This window comes from Mirounga leonina, unplaced genomic scaffold (assembly GCF_011800145.1).
Source record: "Mirounga leonina isolate KUSES-001 unplaced genomic scaffold, KU_Mleo_1.0 Mir_151, whole genome shotgun sequence".
Lineage (NCBI taxonomy): Eukaryota > Metazoa > Chordata > Mammalia > Carnivora > Phocidae > Mirounga > Mirounga leonina.
The window spans coordinates 24,378,862-24,398,270 of NW_023270377.1; the positions used below are offsets into that span (position 1 = coordinate 24,378,862).

The 19,409-nt window shown below is 34.6% G+C and overlaps 1 protein-coding gene across 1 annotated transcript in view; it reads left to right on the forward strand.

The window, feature by feature from the left end:
* The window catches only part of ERBB4 (erb-b2 receptor tyrosine kinase 4), a 1,078,432-nt gene that overhangs the window by 807,071 nt on the left and 251,952 nt on the right, over nucleotides 1-19,409 (forward strand). The gene's annotated exons all lie outside the window — the stretch shown is intronic.

The window sequence follows — 19,409 nt, forward strand, 5'->3', positions numbered from 1 at the left end:
AGATAGGAAAAAAGTATATAACTATTCCATACTTCTTTAAGACTTCTAAACTTTTCATGCAACCAAAAAAGTAAATGATAACAATAAACTAAAAATCTAACATGTTTTTTCAGTTTTCAGTGTTATGCCTGTTAGACTGATTTAGCCCTTTTTCAGACCATGAATATATTTTCTTTTTCTGTACACTTAGAGTTGACTTTTCAGTTTGGAGAAGAAATGAAGCAGTTAGGAGAAACACAGTTTTATGGTGCTTTAGTATAAAACTAAGCATTAGCCTATTTTTAAATTTGTAACATCTTAGAACAAACAATTTTTGCCTGAAATCCATTGATCAAAATTTGAATTTTAGTCTAACAGTACATTGGATCCTGCATTTCAGAAATGTAATTACCCTATAAACTTGACTTTAGAGGCGATGCTGCTGATGTTTACATTGAGCCTACAGTGGTTGCGATCATGTGATTAAAGCCTTTTTATCATCCATACTACTATCTGCAAATGATAAAACTTAAATATTTGCTTCATTTTAAATGCACTCTACGTATTGCATTTTTCATATATCCTCTCTTAACATCTTTTGCACATACAAGATATACAGAAGCACACACATATGTAATCACCACAAAATGCACACATATAGTCAAAAATTTCAAAGCAGACTTTACAATTTGAAGAGATTGAGATTGAGAAACTCTAGGATATGAAAAGCTAGAACATTTTCTGCCTCTTCCTTTGTATGGTTATAGCACAAGCAAAATGGCAGTTCTGGTTGGAAGGACTATTATTATTTTTATTTTTAAAAAAGATTTATTTATTTATTTGAGAGAGAGAGAGAGAGAGTGGGGAAAGGGACAGAGGGAGAGAGAGAGAATATCAAGCAGACTCCACGCTGAGCATGGAGCCAGATGCAGGGCTCCATCCCAGGACCCTCAAATATTGACCTGAGCCCAAATCAAGAGTCAGCTGCTTAACTGACTGAGCCACCTAGGCACCCATGGAAGGAGTTATAGAGTAGGTTAATGAAAGTATTTGAAGTTTCTTAAAATATTTCAACATAAACTTTTAACACCAAAACATAAACAGTAAAGAGATAAATATTAACTAACTCCTCAGAATCTGAGTTACATTTAAACTCATAATTTTTTCTTAAAAATATTTGTACATATACACTTAAACCCAACATAAACAAGGGAGAAACTAAATTCATAATTAACTTTTCTTTTCTTTTTTTTTTTTTAAAGATTTTATTTATTTATTCGAGAGAGAGAATGAGAGACAGAGACCATGAGAGGGAGGAGGGTCAGAGGGAGAAGCAGACTCCCTGCTGAGCAGGGAGCCCGATGCGGGACTCGATCCCGGGACTCCAGGATCATGACCTGAGCCGAAGGCAGTCGCCTAACCAACTGAGCCACGCAGGCGCCCCATAATTAACTTTTCAAAATGGAAGTACATTTATTTTTCTAAGTATCATCATTAGAAATTAAAACAATAGACACGTAAAAAGAATATGTAAGTTTTGTTTATGGATATATAATGAAGCACATATCTTCATATATAAATGGTATCATAACATATATATTTAAATACTGTTCAGCCATCTATGTCTCTACTTAATATACTATGAGCATCTTCCATGGCAGAGTTCTACTTTATTTTTTAAAAAGATACATATAAAAATATTTATTGAACAAGTGCCATTTTAATGGTAATTTAATTTATTTTCTAGTTTTTATATTATTAGATTGCCATAATGTGAATCTTAGTTCATAAAGCATTTTGTGATTCCTTGGGCTAAATACTTAGAAGTGGGATTTCTGTGTAAGTGAGGTTGCATATGATAAATTCTGGTGTATTTTTCTACATCATCTTTCAAAAATGCTAGGTCAGTTTACAGTTGTCCTAAACGATGCTTGATAAAGAATATTTTCCACTGGTCATTACAACACTGGATATTATTTATGGTTTTAAATTTCAGTGATCTGAAATATGAAAAAGAGGTCTTTTAAATTCACATTTTTTTTTAGCTGACATTGAGCCTCTTTTTATATGTTGACTGAATCATTTTAATTTCTTCTCTTGTAAATTAGTCAGTCATGAGCTTTCTTTATTTTCAATTGGGAGTTGGTCTTTTCCTTTTGGATTTGAAAGACCTCATCACAAATTAAATACATTACATTTTTATCTCTTGAGTGTGTTATGTATAACTTTCCCTCTTATAGGTAATTTAAAAAATTTTGCCTTTTGATAAACAAACATTTTATGTTTTTATCTAGTTAAGTGGATGGATTGTTCTTTTCCTTTTTATGTTTATGGTCTTGTCATTGTCTTAGTCTTTTACTTCTAGTATTTTAAAAACTATATGGACATTTTTAATCCACCTAAAAGTTTTGGTATAGTATGATTTTTTTAAATCCTTAATTGATTAGGACATTGATCAAACATAATTTATTGAATAATTCATCTCTCCTCACTGATCTTAGGTGTCTGCAATATTTCAGGTAATTGGCAAAACAGTGCCAGGTTCTATCTCTTGATCTATATAGTTTAATTTCATCTTTGCCACCACCTTATAAAGTATAACCATCCCTGTTTTGCAGCTGAATATACAGATGTTCAGAAAGTTGAATAATATTCCCATTGTTTGGAGCTATTAAAAATCATATTCAGGATTTGAACCCAATGTCTCTCTAATTTCAAAGTCTATGCTCTTCATTTCACCTTGATTTCCCCCCAAATAAACAGAAAGTGGTTGGTTTTTGTAGGAAAACCTGATGATATACTGAAACATACCCAATGCAGCATAATGCTGAGGAACACACTCTAGAGCCAAATCACTTGGGTTTTACTCCCAAGAAAATGATTTACTAGATGTTTGGCCATTTACTAGATGTTTGGCCTTTACTAGATGCTTTGACCTTAATTTTATCATTTGGATGTGGGGTTGATAATAGTACCGTCTTCACTGAATGCCTGGCTCAAAGCAAGTGCTATATTTGTGCTAGCTATTATTATACAATTATATTCTGTCCTACTAAAAATAGATTATATAGTATATATATACATATAGACATATTATGTGGTGTAAAGATACAATATTTAACTGTTACTAATGAAACATCCTTCTTGGGGAAAAGAATAGGAGGAAGAAATAACAAGGGCCTTCTTAAGGCGGAAGAAAAATTCACATTATCAAGGTGGTGAATTTTAAGTGTGTAGTAGCACATAAACCATGGATAGATATGGAAGAAATAAGAGTGGTTATTACTAGGAGTCTAGATGTTGAGGAATTTAAAAATAATCTGGTGAGATTTTAAATGGATTTTAAAAAAATTCTATGCTTGAGACTCCTCTAAACACTTTTTTTTTCTTTACTCTTATAATTAAAACATTTTAAAATTGGCTTTATAAGTAACAGACTATACTTTATAAAAATATCCACAAAATATGAATTTTAGGTTAGTGTTTCAAGAGACAAATATTTGGTGAGGAGGAGTACATTTTTTTGTACAAAGAATATAAAAGGAATATAAATTTCTACATTTATCTATGATTTTGATGTTCCTGAAAAGTGATAGTTGAAAAATCCTCCTCTTTGTACACGAATCTAGAAAAATAGAATAGTGAAACTACAGTTAATTGCCAATAACTGAATCCTCTGAATGACAACATGCTCCAAGTTTATGATGAGTCACTGCATGTCCAGAATTTAATCAGGACAAAGAATTGATGAGTAGGGAATAAAGGGTATTTAACACCAGTGGAGAATAATACAATGTTTTCTTAACATATTCTTCTGCTTTACTGGTGACAGTGACAATAACTACAAAATAGTAAGCATTTTAGTTTTTATAACATCATAAGTAGTGTTGACTTTTATAAAATTACAATTCAATTAGTATTATCATTATCACCTCTAATAGCTGTATATTATAGAAAAATGAATTTTGATTATAATGTTTACCTTGTTTTAAGAAAATATTGCTAAGATTAAAAATGTTCTTACTTTCTCTCAGTCCCTTATTTTTGACTTTAATTTATGTACTCCAAGCCCAGCCCATACTATCTTAGGTAAATGTACATTTCCCAAAAAAGAGAATCGCCCATTGGGCCTCATAGCCAGTCTTCACTGGAAAAGTAATAAACCTTGCCACACTTTTTAGTAAAACAGAGCTCAGTACAAAACTTATAGTGTGTAGTTTAGGATATAGTGATGTCATTGTTTTTCTAAGTAATCAGAAGATAGAAAATCTTAATTGTACTTATAAGATTTTCTTCTTTAAGTTACTAAAGAAATATTAATACACTCTTCTTTGCAAAAAAAAATGCAAAGAAGAGTTTCTTATTATATTTGAAATAGCACAAAATCTAATTACTAGCAATGCTATAAAATATTCTCCGTGTTCTTATTAAGAGGGTAATAAGCAGTTAGTTATAATTTCAGAAATGACACTCTTATTTTGTAATCTGGAAATCCTGAAAGAATGGAGGGCCTCTCAACTACCAAAACCAGGATTACTGCAGGCTTAATGTTTTATTGCAAATGGCAACATTTTAAACTGACTTGCTGCTAGATCAATAGATGAGAAATTCTAAAGCAACAGTCTTTAATTATTAAAAATCCAGAAGTCTGGACTTCAGTGTCCAGAGACTCTTGCTTAGATAGTGTTGTGACTTGTATTGTATCTTCCCAAAAGATGTATTAAAGTCCTAATATCTAGTGCCTAATGAACATGGTCTTATTTGGAGACAGGGTCTTTGTAAATGTAATTAAGATGTAAAATAAAATGAGGTATTACTGGAGTAGAGTGGGTCCTTAATCCAGTATGACTGGAGTCCTTATAAGAAGAGGAGAGGAAATATATGGACACAGATAGGAGAACGCCATGTGAAGACACGTACACACACACAGAGGGAAGATATCCAAGCAATGACAGAGGCAGAGGCTGGAGTTATTCAGCTGTAAACCAAGGAACACTAAGGATTATTGGCAACAGAAGCTAGGGAAGAGGCAGAGAGCAGATTCTCCCTCTGAACTTCCAAGAAGGAACCAGCTTGCCAACACTTTGATTTTGAAATCCAACACTATAAGAGAATAATTCTGTTATTTTAAGCCACTCATTTTGTGGCATTTTGTTATACCAGCTCTAGGAAATGAATACAAACAGTGGTTTGAAGCCCAAGATTCTGCATTTTTAATACATAGCAGATCATTCCAAGGCAGGTGTCTGGGGAAAATCATTTGAGAAACTACTAAGTTGCATGCCCCATTATTCTCCCTATTAGTGTATCCTCAGAAATATATTTAAAAACATATTGTCCTGGTAATTCATTTCTTCTTATGAGGGTCTATTTCCTCAAAAAGAATGTATGGTAGGAAAATTCACAGTTGAACAACTTAAAACTCTATATTTAATAATAGTTTTGGGAGACAAAGATAAAGAATGAACTTAAAAAGCATCCTATAAATAGTGTTCTATTTTTCTTTTTACTAACATAACATACTCTATAAAATAAGGGAATATTTAATGATAGTTTACAAATTAATTGAGTAATTATAGTACAACATATTGTACTATTAAATTTTATGTATTTTAGAGTTTCAACAAAATACTTAGAAATTTCCTTTACTCTTTACAGTTAATGTGCCTTCTGAGAGGTACTTTATAATGTGCTCAGTATTGTAAGAATATTCAAGGACTTTCTAATATTTTGTCACTGTTGTCACTGCTGCCTGTCATCTTCTCCTATTAGAATTTCCTTCCCAGGTCCCCTCAAGTTAGACATATAGTAACTAGAACACTTAAGACTAAATAAAGCACTGGGTCATGTCTATTTAACCTATTCAATATTCTATCACTTCTATCTCCCTTTTTTTTTAGTTTTAATTGATTCTAACATGTTACAAAGACTATACATATACATGCAATATATATAACTTTCCCTACTTATAGATGCTACCACAATACAGTTTTATAATGACCCTTCTCCCAAGCATGTCCATATCCTAATTCTCCAAATCTCTGAATGTTACTTAGTATAACAAGAGATTTTGCAGATGTGATCAAGTTATGAATCTTAATAGGGGAAGGGTTAATTTGGGTTATCTGGGTGGGCCCTAAATGTAATCATATGTGTCCTTATAAGAGGGAGGAAGAGGGAAATTTGATTAAAGGAGAAGGTGAAGTGATCATGAAAACAGAGGTTGGAATGATATAGCTACAAGCCAAGGAATGCCAAGGTGGTCTCTAGAAGTTGAAAGAGACAAGGAACAAATGATTTCCTGAAGCCTCCAGAAAGAATCAGCCCTGCTGCCACCTTAATTTTAGTCCACTAAGACACATTTTGGGGCGCCTGGGTGGCTCAGTCGTTGTCTGCCTTCAGCTCAGGTCATGATCCCAGGGTCCTGGGATCGAGTCCCACATCAGGCTACCTGCTTGGTGGGAAGCCTGCTTCTCCCTCTCCCACTCCCCCTGCTTGTGTTCCTGCTCTCGCTGTCTCTCTCTCTGTCAAATAAATAAAATCTTAAAAAAAAAAAAAGACACATTTTGGACTTCTGACCTCCAGACCTCTAAGAGACTAAATTTGTGTTGTGTTAAGTGACTAAGCTTTGGTTATTTGTTACAATAGCATAAAGAATTAATCCAGCGCTCTTTTAATGACAGAAGCCCAACTCGAATTATTTTAGGCAAAAGAAGAGAGCATAAATGGAAACCAAAAGGAACCAAGTAGCTATACTTATATCAGACAAAATAGAGTTTAATTAAAAAACGTAACAAGAAAAAAGTGTAACAAGAGACGGTGATGGTCATTATACAATGATAGGGTGACCAATTCACCAAGAGGATATAACAATGGTAAATATATATGCAACCAACAACAGAGCATCTGAACAGATCTAAAGGGAGCAATCAACAATACAATCATGGTAGGGGAATTTAATACCCCACTTTCAACAATGGATAAATCATGCATACAGAAACTCAATAAGGAAACATTGAACTTGAACTACACTTCAGATGTAATAGATCTAACAGGCATATAAAGAACATTCCATCCAACTGCAGCAGAATATATATTCTTCCAAGCACACATGGAACATTCTCCAGGATATATCATATTTTAGGTTACAAAGCAAGTCTTAGCAAATTTTAAAAGATTGAAGTCATACCAATTATCTTTTCTGACCATAAAGGTATGAAACTAGGAATCAATAACAGGAGGAAAACTGGAAAATCCACAAATAGGTTGTTTAACGTAGAAGTTAAACAACACACTACATAACAACCAATTGGTCCAAAATGAAATCAAAAGAGAAATCAACAAGTATCTTAAAACAAACAAAAATGGAAACATGCCATACCAAACTAATGTGGTGCAGCAAAACAAGTGCTAAGAGAAGTTTATAGCAATAAATGCCTACATTTAAAAAAAGAAAGAAAAGAAAGATCTCAGATAAAATAACCTAACTTTATACATCAAGAATTAGAAATCCAAGGCTAAATGAAGGCCAAAGTTAGCAGAAAGAAGGATATAACAAGGATCAGAATAGAAATAAATGAAATAAGAGAATAGGAAAACAATAACAAGTATTAATAAAATGGATAATGGCTTTTTGAAAAGCGAAACAAAATTGACAAACCTTCAGCTACATTTACCAAAGTAAAAAGAAAGAGGACTCAGGTAATATTATAAATGAAAGAGGAAACATTACAGTTGATACCACAGAAATACGAAGGATCCTTAAGAGATTACAATGAACAGTTATATGGCAACAGATTAGACAAACCTAGAAAAAAATGGATAAATTACTAAGAAGTTTGAATCATGAACAAAACAGGTGATCTCAATAAACAAGTAAAGAGGTTAAATCAGTCATCAAAAACCTCCCAACATAGAAAAGCCCAGGACCAGATGGTGTTATTGGTGAGTTCTACCAAATATTTAAAGAGAATTAATGCCAATCTTTCTCAAACTCTTCCAAAAAATTGAAAAGAAAGGAACACTTTCAAATTCATTTTACAAGGCCAGCATTGTCTAGATATTAAAGCCAGATAAAGACACTATAAGAAAAGAAAGTTACAAACTGATATTCCTGATGAATATTGATGCAGAAATTGTCAACCAAATATTAGCAAACTGAACTTAATAGCACATTAAAAGAATCATTCATGATGATCAATTGGAATTTATCCCTGGTATGCAAGGATATTTCAAAATATGCAAATCTATAAATGTGATACACTATATTAATAGAATGAAAGGAAAAATTATGATCATCTCAACAGATGAAGAAAAAGCATTTGACAAAATTTAACATCCTTTCATGAAAAAAGCTCTCAACAAATTTGATATAAGAAGAAATAGAAGGGCGCCTGGGTGGCTCAGTTGGTTAAGCGACTGCCTTCGGCTCAGGTCATGATCCTGGAGTCCTGGGATCGAGTCCCGCATCGGGCTCCCTGCTCGGCAGGGAGCCTGCTTCTGCCTCTGACCCTCCCCCCTCTCATGTGCTCTCTCTCTCTCATTCTCTCTGTCTCAAAAAAAAAAAAAAAAAAAAATCTTAAAAGAAGAAATAGAAGAAACATATCTCGGCATAATAAGGACTGTGTATGAAAAAGCCACCGCTTAGGAATACTTAGGAATAAATTTGACCAAGGAAGTAAAAGATCTGTACATCAAAAACTACAAGATACTGATCAAAGAAATTGAAAACACAAATAAATGGAAAGATAACCGACACATTCATGGATTGGAAGAGTTAATATTACTAAAATGCCCATACCACCCAAAGTCACGTATAAATGCAATGCACTCTCTATCAAAATTCCAATGGCATTTTTCACAGAAATAGAAAAAATAATCCTAAAATTTGTATGGAACTATAAAAGATCCTGAATATCCAAAGCCATCTTGGGAAAGAACAAAGGTCCAGGCATCACACCTTCAGATTTAAACTATATTACAAAGCTATAGTAATTGAAACAGTGTGTACTGGCACAAAAACAGATACAGACTAATGGAGCAGAATCAAGAGCCCAGAAATAAACCCACACGTATATAGTCAACTAATATTTGATAAAGGAGCCAACAGTATTCAGTGAGGGAAAGAATAGTCTCTCCAATAAATGATGTGGGAAAACTGAATTTTCACATGCAAAAGTATGGAATAGGACCCCTTTCTTACACCATTTACAAAAACTAACTGAAAATGGATTAAGGACTTAAACATAATACCTAAAACCATAATACTACTAGAAGAAAACATAGGAAGTAGTAAGCTCCTTAATGTTGGTCTTGGCAATGGTTTTATGAATACAACACCAAAAGCAGGATCAAAAAGAACAAAAATAATCAAGTGGGATTACATCAAACTAAAATATTTCTGCACAACAAAGGAAAAATCAATTAATATGAAAAGGCAACCTTAAAATGGGAGAAAATATTTGCAAATCATATATCTGATAAGTTGTTAATGCACAAATTATATAAGAAACTCATAGAATTCAACAAAAAAACTGCAAATTTTCCTATTTAAAAATGGATAGAGGAAGAGACTTTCTGCAAAAAAAAGATACTTACGGCTAACAAGTACATGAAAACAGTTCTTCAACATCACTAATCATCAAGAAAATGCAGATTGAACCACACCTCACACATGTTAGAATCAGACAAGCCAAAACAAGTGTGAGGATGTGGAGAAAAGGAAACTCTTGTATACTGTTTGTGGGAATGTAAATTGGTGCGGCTGCTAGGGAAAACAGTATATAAGTTCCTCAAAAGATTAAAAAGAGAACTGCCATATGATCCAGCAATCCCATTTTTAGGAATATATGCAGAGAAAAATCAAATCAAGATCTCAAAGAGATATCTGCATGCCTTTATTCAGTCATAAAAAAGAATGAAATCTTGCCATTTGCAACAATGTGGATGGAGCTAGAGCATCGTATAATGCTAAGTGAAATATGTCAGTCAGAGAAAGTCAAATACCATATGATTTCACTCATGTGGAATTTAAGAAACAGAACAGGTGAACATGGGGGGCCGGGAAAAGAGACAAAAAAATAGACTCTGAACTATAGAGAACACACTGAGGGTTGCTGGAGGGGAGGTGGGCAAGTGGATGGGTTAAATAGGTGATGAGTATTAAGGAGTGCACTTGTGATGAACACCGATGTTGTATGGAAGTGATGAATCACTAAATTCTACACCTGAAACTAATATTACACTGTATGTTAACTAACTGGAATTTAAATAATAATTTGGAAAAAGAAAAAAAAAGATCCTTAGTCTCCTATTTAAAACCTTCCAACAGCTTCCCACAACTCTTTGGACAAAGCAGATAATCTTGTAAATCGCCACTAAATCCTGCATAATCTGGCCCTTGTCTACCTCACTAACTCATCTGATACCACTTTCCCACTCACTGTGTCCAGCCTAGGCTCTAAAATCACTAATCTTATTCCCTGCTCAGTCTCTCTTGACTAGAGTTGTGATTCCCAATTTCCCCCAACCCTCTTTGCTTTAAGAATTCCTATTTATTGGGGCACCTGGGTGGCTAAGTTGTTAAGTCTGCCTTCGGCTCAGGTCATGATCCCAGGGTCCTGGGATCGAGCCCTGCATCGGGCTCCCTGCTCAGTTGGAAGCCTACTTCTCCCTCTCCCGCTCCCCCAGCTTGTGTTCCCTCTACGCTGTGTCTCTCTCTGTGACAAAAAATAAATAAAATCTTAAAAAAAAAAAAAAAAGAAGAATTCCTATTTATCCTTCTCATCTCAGTTCCTCCTTATGTGGGCTGACCTAATGTGACCTACCCATTAGGTTAGGACAACTGCTATATTCTCTCAGTGCTCAAGCTCTCTCTCTCTCTCCCTCTCTCAATGATTATCTAATGCTTGTCTCCTCAACTAGACCACAAGGTCTAGATAAGACAATATGTATTTTATTTCATGTTTTCATCATATCCTCATTTCTTAGTAGTGTCCAGCATAAAGATTTTTAGAAGTAAACACATGTATATGCTTATATGTTTTCACATTTCTCTTAAGTGTATTTATTGAGGACTTAATTTAGATAAGAAATTAAATTAAATTAAATTAAGTTAAATTAAATTAAATTAATACTACATTAAATACTCTGTTAATATGATGTCTGCTCTTCATCATAACCCTGAAAGGGAAATATTATCATTCACTTTACATATGAGTCACAACATGAATAATTGCCTGAGGCTACATGGCTAGTCATAGAATAAGGATTTGAACCTATACTGGTCTGATCACAAAACTGAACTATTACAACTAAATCATATTTATTAGACTTAAAAAGCAACAACAACAACAACAAAAAGATGACGGGTATCTGTCTAAATATATTCCAGATCAAACCCATGCCTCTAAGTACAGTAAGTAATGCAAACAGCATAGATGGCCTTGTACAATGAAAGAAAATCTATTTTTTTCTCCATTTATGCCTGCAGACAGATACTCTATTTCAATATTTTGAGCTAATGCATTTACTTTAACACATGCAGCACGGTAGCAAGAACCATTGTTTGGGCTTGCCTCTATTTTAATGAAAGCAGTTTCAATATTCCATATGAAGGTTGAAATACTAAGCACATTATTATCTCTCCAATTTTTTAACAGACAAGTACAATTCAGATGAGATAAAGAAAAAAATCTATTTTACAGCTTCCAGAGAAAACACAGAGCAAGTTAAAGGTTGTCTAATAACTACATTTGTAGTTTGTAATGGCCCTTTGAACTATAAGCCATTGAATAGGCCTTCTACTCCTTCTCATGTGACCATCACTCTGGGAGTTCAGAGAACTGTTGAATTCTGGGTGCTGATCGAAAAATTATTTTCTCTGAAGAATTTCAAAGAAGTAGCTTCCTTGGCCTTTTGTTCTGTGCTGTGTGGAGACAGTTCTCTTGGTTTCATTCTGGAGAAAATGATCAACCAGCCTTCAAGACCATCGTCTAGTGGTTTGGAAAAGATGAGAAGAAAGTAATTACTGTGGTTTTCTGTTTATTTTTACTTTCCTCCAATAGACCCTCATCTAAAACTGTTCTAAAATTGAGCATTTGAATTCAGACCAAGGGAGGCATTTGGCAGTAGAAAAGAAGGTAGGAGCTTTGGTGAAGCTAAAATTCTCCTCTCCATATAATTCAAAGCATGTAACAGAAAATCAAAGCAGGCAGCTTTCACCCTTCCATATATTGAAGAGTCTATCACTCTTGAGAGAGAAAATAAGGGATAAAAGTGTGAGGCTTTCAAACCTGAAAAAAATTAATACAAGTTGGTGAAATAGACAAAAGGTTGATGGGATATCATGAAATTGGCAGTAACGGGGGTGGGAGGAGCTAATGGTTTTGTCAGCATTCTGAAGGAAGAAATTAAAAGTCTATTTGAGAGACTTAGAAGTTGACAAAGAATTTGAAATCTTGATTTTATTTTCCATAGGATTTGAAAGTGATGAATGCAGTCAGATTCATGACACTGCAATGTGATTTTGAATATACTCTGTTTGTATTTACAAGTTGCTTTTATAACTTTTTTTCACTTTTAAGGATTTACCCTGATGCAAATATATATTAGAAATGTATGTAAATATATATATATGTTGCAGAGTATGAAACTATAAATAACCTTAAAATGACTGAATATTTATAAAAATGGGTATTATAACTTTATATTAGCTAATATAATGGATCTTTTGCTTCTTTCTAGCTCTTTATTAAATAGAATTTGATCTTATACATTTATGTTCGATCAGCTTAATTGAACCATTGTTTTTACTCCTTACATCTTTGTAAGTTAGTGAAAGTCACTTATACATCTAGGGAATCAGTGATATGAAACTATGTTAAGATTCCATTTCAACTGACATTTCTTTTTTTTTTTTAATGTTTTATTTATTCATGAGAGTCAGAGAGAGAGATAGAGAGAGGCAGCGGCAGAGGGAGAAGCAGGCTCCCCGCTGAGCAGGGAGCCCGATGCGGGACTCGATCCCAGGACGCTGGGATTGTGACCTGAGCTGAAGGCAGAGGCTTAACCATCTGAGCCACCCAGGCACCCCAGCAACTGACATTTCTTTTGTGCAGTGAGAAAACCCTCTTTCTCTGCACTATGAATAAATAAGAAAGAACTCTTGCTATTAGTTCAAAATCAAAATAACAGATAAACTGTCAGCCTTTCCCAAGTAGAACACTGAAGCATTCAATTTTTGAAGTCTCCACATGATATGAAGAAAAAATAGTTATAATATATGGTATTCAATTTAATAAATCTTTAAGACATGGAGAAAACCACAATTTAGCAAAGTCACAACCTTCATGACTTACCTAAAATAATAATGTATTTGAGAAGAGGCACGATCTTATCTACATAGGAAAGCACTCTATTCAGTCTCTGTTCTTTTAGACTATCTTTAAAAATGACATTTAAAAATTATACTTAGGTATTATATAGGATTATAACTATAAAGTATATAAATTAAATCAAAATAGAATGAATTATAATTTTCAATAAAATTTTGTGGGTGCCTAGAGGCTGTGTTGGGGCATTTTGAAGAATTATTATATGAAAATTTTGTCTATAAACAAACAGCAAGTAATCCCATGTTGAATTTTTTTTTAAGATTTTATTTATTTGACAGAGAGAGACACAGTGAGAGAGGGAACACAAGCAGAGAGAGTGGGAGAGGGAGAAGCAGACCTTCCGCTGAGCATCGAGCCAGGACAAGGGGCTCGATCCCCAACCCCAGGGTCCTGGGATCATGACCCCAGCCGAAGGCAGACGCTTAACGACTGAGCCACCCATGCCCCCATGTTGAATTTTTAAAAGTAAACATAGGATGTCCTTTTCTGGCCAAGTATAATAACAGGGATCAGATTTACCCTCCCTCATGAAACATCCAAAAGGACAAAATGTATGAAATGACAGTTGGCAAGAGAGTGGATATCAGATAATGAAAGAGAATGATTCCCAGCAGTGAAGAAACAAATGAAGTGAGGCTGGTGATTTTCTCTGGCTAATTCCTTGAGAGAATTTTTAGACCATGGCACAGTCAGGAGGGACCCAGGAAGAGTCCCAAAGACTGCTTGAGTTGAGGGGGGAGAGCTGAGAGTCCAGGGAGACCAAGAAAGCTGGAGTTCTCAGACAGAGTGCCATAGAGAGAGAGCAGCACCAAGGGAAAACCACATTGAAAGAAATATCAAAGGAAGTCCTTTAGTCAGGAGAAAACGATACCAGATGAAAATATGGATCTATATATGGGATAAAGAGCACTACATAGATAAATATATAGAATCTTATTATTATTTAATTCTCTTCAAAAGGCATGTAAGGTTTTTTTTAAGATTTTATTTATTTATTTGACAGAGAGAGACACAGCAAGAGAGGGAACACAAGCAGGGGGAGTGGGAGAGGGAGAAGCAGGCTTCCCGCGGAGCAGGGAGCCCGATGCGGGGCTCGATCCCAGGACCCTGGGATCATGACCTGAGCTGAAGGTGGACGCTTAATGACTGAGTCATCCAGGTGCCCCAAAAGGCACTGTAAGGTTTAAAATAAGGAGTGTGTGGTGAATAACATGTAGAAAAATAAAATGTCTTGACAATAGCTTAAAGGTTAGGTATGGAGAAATGTATATATCCTATCTCAGAGGTTCTTAGAATATACATGAAGTGGTAGAAAATAATGAAATAGTGGTAGAATATAATGAAAACAGGCTGCAGTAAATTAAAGATGTATACTAGGATTTCTGCTTCTGGGAAGATGAATTAAATGCAGCTTTCCCTATTCCCTCTGCTAAGTACAACTGAAAACCCTGGACTTTATGTATAAAAGAAACATAAGGTTTTGAAACTTGGGGAGGAGAAGGAAGACAGGTTTGGCAACTTGAAACCCAAGAAAGGACAGAGCTGTGAGTCCCCTAGGTGTTTTTGTTTTTGTTTCTTGGTTTTTTGTTTTGTTTTGTTTTGTCTCCTACATCCCAGCTTTGGAGGTGAAGAAACTGACAACTCAGAAACACTGACAGATGCAGACCAAAAAAGCTACAATAAAATCCTATTCTCTCTATCCAAAGGACCAGAAAAGGGGCAACTAGGTAGAGCAGAAATCTTCTAGACACCTGCTCTACTCCAGCCAAACACCACAGGGGAAAAAAAGAACTGTGGCCCCAACTTCACCAATGCCAGGAAAGGAATGGGGAGTGTAGGCTTCTACCCTCACCAGGCTATAATGAAGTGCTCCAACCTCCCTGGCACATAATGTCAGAGAAGGTGGCATATGGAGCTGGGAGTTTTATCCCATTGGGTGGTAAAGAGAACAGGCAGGACCACGTTTAAACCACTACTCTGACACTTGTGGCCAGGGACAGCTTAGCCTCTCTGAGCCTCTGCCCATCTGTAAAATTATTAATTATTTCTACTTTGCTTGATGATTTTTAAGATTAGGATCCATATATGAACACAGAATAGAAAGAAAGAAAGACAGAAAAAAAGAAAGAAAGAAAGAAAGTTACAAACCAATGTATCTCTCGAGAATATAGAGGCAAAAATCCTTAACAAAGTATAGCAAATAATATTCAACAATTCAACAATATATAAAATTAATTATACAACATAACCAAACAGGATTTATTCCAGAGATATAAGGCTGACTCAATATAGAAAATCAAACAGTATAATATACCATATTAACAAGGTAAAGAATAAAAACCACATGATCATGTTAATGAATACAGAAAGTGTATTTGAAAAATTGTTAAGAGAAATTATTTGGGACCTAGGGCTAGACAAAGAGAATTTAAAGTTTTCACCAAAAGCAAAATATGTAATAGGAAAAATTGATAAATTGGATTTTAAAGTTAAGAACAATTGCTCTGAAAAAGATCTTATTGAGAGGATGAAAGTACAAGCTACAGATTGAGAGAAACTATTTTCAAATCAGGTGGAGAGAGAGAGAGACAAGTTAGATGATAGATATATGATAGAAAGAATATATAAAGAACTCTCAACATTCAACAGTAAAAATATCTAATTAAAATAGGCAAAGACATAAAGATACATTTCACTGAAGAGAATATACAGATACCAAATAAGCACATTAAAAGATGTCAATATTGGGTGCCTGGGTGGTTCAGTCAATTAAGCATTTGACTTGGTGTCGGCTCAGGTCATGTTCTCAAGGTCATGAAATAGAGCCCCATGTCAGGCTCTGTGCTCAGAGTCCACTTGAGATTCTCTGCCTCTACCCCCACACCCACTCTCTCTCTCTCTAAAAAAAATAGTCTTTAAAAATTAAAAAAAAAGATGTCAATATTATTATCCATTTTATGGAAATTAAAATTAAATCCACAATGAGATATCACTATACACCAATCAGAATGGCTGGAATTAATATAGTGACAAAACCAAATGCTAGAGAAGATACAGAAAAATGAGATAATTCATAAACTCCCGGTGAGAATGTAATATGGCTCAACCACTCTAGAAAACAGTTTAGCATTTTCTCAAAAACAGCTAATATTAACTAAAATGCCCCTATCATATGAGCCAGAAATTATACCCCTGAGCATTTATTCCAGACAAATTAAAATATAATTTACACAAAAATCTGTAAACAAATTTTATAGAGCTTTATAGCACATTAGGGATTCTTGTGTGATGGAAATCTTCTGTAACTTGACTGTATCAATGTCAATATCTTATTTGTGTTATTGAACTATAGTTCTGCGAGATCTTACCATTAGAGGAAAAGGGAACATGGATCTCTCTGTATTATTACTAACATGAATTTATAGTTATTTAAAAATAAAAACACCAAACAATAGATTTTCAATGTAGATGAAGCAGCATTATATTGGAAAAGATGCCATCTAGGATTTCATAGCTAGAGAGGAGAAATCAATGACTAACTTCAAAATTTCAAAGGACAGCCTGACTTTTGTTAGGGGCTAACACAGCTAGTGACTTAAGTTGAAGCTAGTGCTCATTGATCATTCTGAAAACCAAAGGACCCATGAGAATTATGCTAAATCTACTCTGTGCCCTCTAAATGGAACAAAAAAGCCTGGATGACAGAACATCTGTTTACAACATGGTTTACTGACTATTTTAAGCCCACTGTTGAGACCTCCTACTCAGAAATAAAGATCCCTTTGAAAATATTACTGCTCATTGATAATTCACCTGGTCACCCAAGAGTTCTGATGGAGGTATATGAGATTATTGTTGTTTTTATGCTTTCTAATACAACATCCATTCTGCAGCCCACAGATCAAAAAGCTCATTTTGATCCTTAAGTCTTGTTATTTAAGAAATACATTTCATAAGGCTATAGTTGCCATAGACGGTGATTCCTCTGATGGATCTAGGCACAATATATTGAAGACCTTCTGGAAAGGGTTCACCATCCTAGATGCCACTAAGAACATTTGTGATTACTGGGAAAAGGTCAAAGTATCAACATTAAAGGAGTTTGGAAGAAGTTGATTCCAACTCAAATGGATGATTTTAAAGGGTTCAAGACTTCAGTGGAGGAAGGAACTGCAGATGTGGTAGAAATAGTAAGAGAACTAGAATTAGAAAAAATACATGGAAGCAAATGAAAATGAAAACATGACAGTTCAGAACCTTTGGAATGTAGCAAAGATGATCCTAAGAGGGAAATATATTGCAATACAGGCCTTCCTCAAGAAATAAGTCTCAAATCACAACCTAACCTTACACCTAAAGGAGCTAGAAAAAGAACATCCTCATTGGGGAAAAACTGAGAGCTTTTCCCCTAAAGTCAGGAACATGACAGGGATGTTCATTCTCACCACTGTTGTTCAACATAGTACTGGAAGTCCTAGCCTCAGCAATCAGATGATAAAAAGAAAGGCATCCAAATCAGCAAAGAAGACAAACTTTCACTCTTCTCAGACAATGTGATACTCTATGTAGAAAACCCAAAAGATTCCAGCAAAAAATTGTTAGAACTGATACAGGAATTCAGCAAAGTCACAGGATATAAAATCAATGCACAGAAGTCAGTTGCATTTCTATACACTAACAATGAGGCAGAAAAAAAAGAGAAATCAAAGAATCAATCCTATTTACAATTGCACCCCAATCATAAGATATGTAGGAATAAACCTAACTAAAGAGGTAAAGGATCTGTACTCTGAAAACTATAGAACACTCATGAAAAAAATTGAGGAAGACTCAAAGAAATAGAAAAAACGTTCCATACTCATGGATTGGAAGAAGAAATATTGTTAAAATGTCTGTGCTACCCAAAGCAATCTACACATTCAATGCAATTCCTATCAAAAAATTTTCACAGAGCTGGACAAACAATCCCCCCTTTGAATGGAACCAGAAAAGACCCAGAATAGCCAAAGGAATGTTGAAAAAGAAAACCAAAGCTGGAGGCATCGCACTTTCAGACTTTAAGCTGTACTACAAAGCTATAATCATCATCAAGTCAGTATGGTACTGACACAGAAACAGACACATAGATCAATAGAACAGAATAAAGAACCCAGAAATGGACCCTCAACTCTGGTCAAGTAAACTTCAACAAAGGAGAAAAGAATATCCAATGGAAAAAAGACAATCTCTTCAACGAATGGTGTTGGGAAAATTGGACAGCCACATGCAGAAGAATGAAGTTTTACCACTTTCCTACACCATACAGAAAAATAAACTCAAAATGGATGAAAGACCTAAATGTGAGATAGGAATACATCAAAATCCTGGAGGAGAACACAGGAAGCAACCTCTTTGCCTTAGCCGCAGCAACTTCTTGCTAGACATGCCTCCAAAGGCAAGACAAAGATAGTGTTTTTAACAAATGGTGCTGGAAATATTGGATATCTATATGCAAAAAAAATGAATAGATCTTTCTATGCTATTCGCGTAGACTGAGACTGAAATATGCTTTCCTGGGTCTTGTGCTTGCAGAGGGCAAATGGTGGGACTTTTCAGCCTTTACAACTGTGTGATCCAGTTCCGTATAAGAAATCATATGTATCCTGTTTATTTTGTTTCCCTGGAGAGCCTTGACTAATACAGAACCATACAGTACCATTTTGGAAATGTAAATCAAAACTACAATGAGATATCACTACATACCTATTAGGAAGGATAAAATTAAACTGACTGATCATATCAAGTATTGGCAAAAATGTGGGGGAACCTTAATTCTTGAGTTGATTTCATTGCTATTAGGAATGTAAACTGGTACAACTACTTTGGGAAACAATTTGACCATTTCTTGAAAAGTTAATCCTATACCTACTATATCTAGGTGTTTACTGAAAGGAAATAAAAACATATGCCTATTCAAAGACTTGTGCATGGGTGTTTATAGTAGATTAATTTTCTTTCTTTCTTTCTTTCTTTCTTTCTTTCTTTCTTTCTTTCTTT